The sequence below is a fragment of the Coregonus clupeaformis genome, unplaced genomic scaffold, assembly GCF_020615455.1.
Source record: "Coregonus clupeaformis isolate EN_2021a unplaced genomic scaffold, ASM2061545v1 scaf1607, whole genome shotgun sequence".
Taxonomy (NCBI): domain Eukaryota; kingdom Metazoa; phylum Chordata; class Actinopteri; order Salmoniformes; family Salmonidae; genus Coregonus; species Coregonus clupeaformis.
In genome coordinates, this window is record NW_025535061.1 from 84,208 (window position 1) to 85,744 (window position 1,537).

General features: G+C 38.0%; 1 long non-coding RNA gene across 1 annotated transcript; it reads right to left on the minus strand.

Annotated features, from left to right (window-relative positions):
• Positions 1–376: 376 nt before the first annotated feature.
• LOC121557630 lies at positions 377–1,100 on the minus strand. Its single transcript, XR_005998355.1, has 3 exons — positions 1,063–1,100; positions 544–597; positions 377–459 (listed from the first exon to the last, which is right to left on the minus strand). It is a non-coding gene; the product is annotated as an uncharacterized LOC121557630 (long non-coding RNA).
• Positions 1,101–1,537: the final 437 nt, after the last annotated feature.

The window sequence follows — 1,537 nt, forward strand, 5'->3', positions numbered from 1 at the left end:
ACTTTCCAACATAATAATAGCCACATGGGCACATCAGGAAATATACCACACATTTTGTTTTACAGGAAATTCTACCCAGGACATACATTGAGAAACTTTTGTTATTGACCAAATACTTATTTTCCACCATAATTTGCAAATAAATTAATTTAAAATCCTACAATGTGATTTTCTGGATATTTTTTTCTCATTTTGTCTGTCATAGTAGACGTGTACCTATGATGAAAATTACAGGCCTCTCTCATCTTTTTAAGTGGGAGAACTTGCACAATTGGTGGCTGACTAAATACTTTTTTTCCCCCACTTTATCTGCTGACAGCCAAACAATTTGGAATTTATGTTGACAATACAAGAGAAGGAACATGTTTTAACATATAGGCTAGCATAATATACCTTTAATGTATCCAGCAGGCATCTCAGAAGCCACAGGCTCATCAAGCAGGGATGGCAGCTCTTGGTCTAAAATATAAGAAAAAATCATGCTGTTATTTAAACTTTCTACATTTACAATTTTGAGATCAATATCGTGATGGCTAAAGAAACCTGATTCTGATGCTCTGTCTTGGCCAGCTTCTTCCTGGCTGCCACTTGGACTAACTGAGAAAACAGAAGGAAAAACATGAAGACATACTTTGCTTTTGAAACTGGCACAGAACCAAACGTGAAGGGATGTCAGCTCAGTGGGACGGTTAATGAATCCCAACAAAAATAAATGCTAAGCATATTTTATTTTATTTTATTATGCTTTTAGTTTGATGGCAAATACATAGATATTTACAAACATGGCATCACACTTGTGTTTTACCCCAGAAGAATAGGGTGATTTCACTACTGTTGTAAATACAAGTTTCACCCATACACAGCACCAGAAGTATTTGGAAAGTTCTAACAGTATGCACAAAGTAGTAATAAGACTTTAAATAACCTCATATGCAAAAATATGATGGTAATTGTATTCTATTGAGTGGCTTTGAAAGGTTTGTAAAGCTATAATACTTCATACAATTCAATTGTTTACCCTAAAACTAATTGTTTACCCTAAAACTACAACCAGACACTTACTGTCGCTCTGGCTTGAGGTGGCACATGGCCTCAAGTCGTCTGCATCTGCAACTTCAGAGAATATCAAAGATGTCAAACCGTTACCACATTTATAGTACACACTTAACAGATGTTCCTGTTCATCCCATACAGTTGGTAGGAACAGAACTTTGAGAAAGTAGGCTTGTTTATCAGACTTGAAACATGATGTACCTTGTTGTAGGGTCTTTTCAAAGACACTGGCTCTGCCGGAGTGCCAAGTCTAGGTCTAAAAGACTTCTCAACAGCTTCTACCCCCAACCCATAAGACTCCTGAACAGCTAATCATGGCTACCCGGACTATTTGCACTGCCCCCCACCCCATCCTTTTACGCTGCTGCTACTCTGTTAAGTATTTATGCATAGTCACTTTAACTCTACCCACATGTACATATTACTTCAACTACCTCAACTAGCGGGTGCCCCGCACATTGACTCTGCACCGGTACCCCCTGTA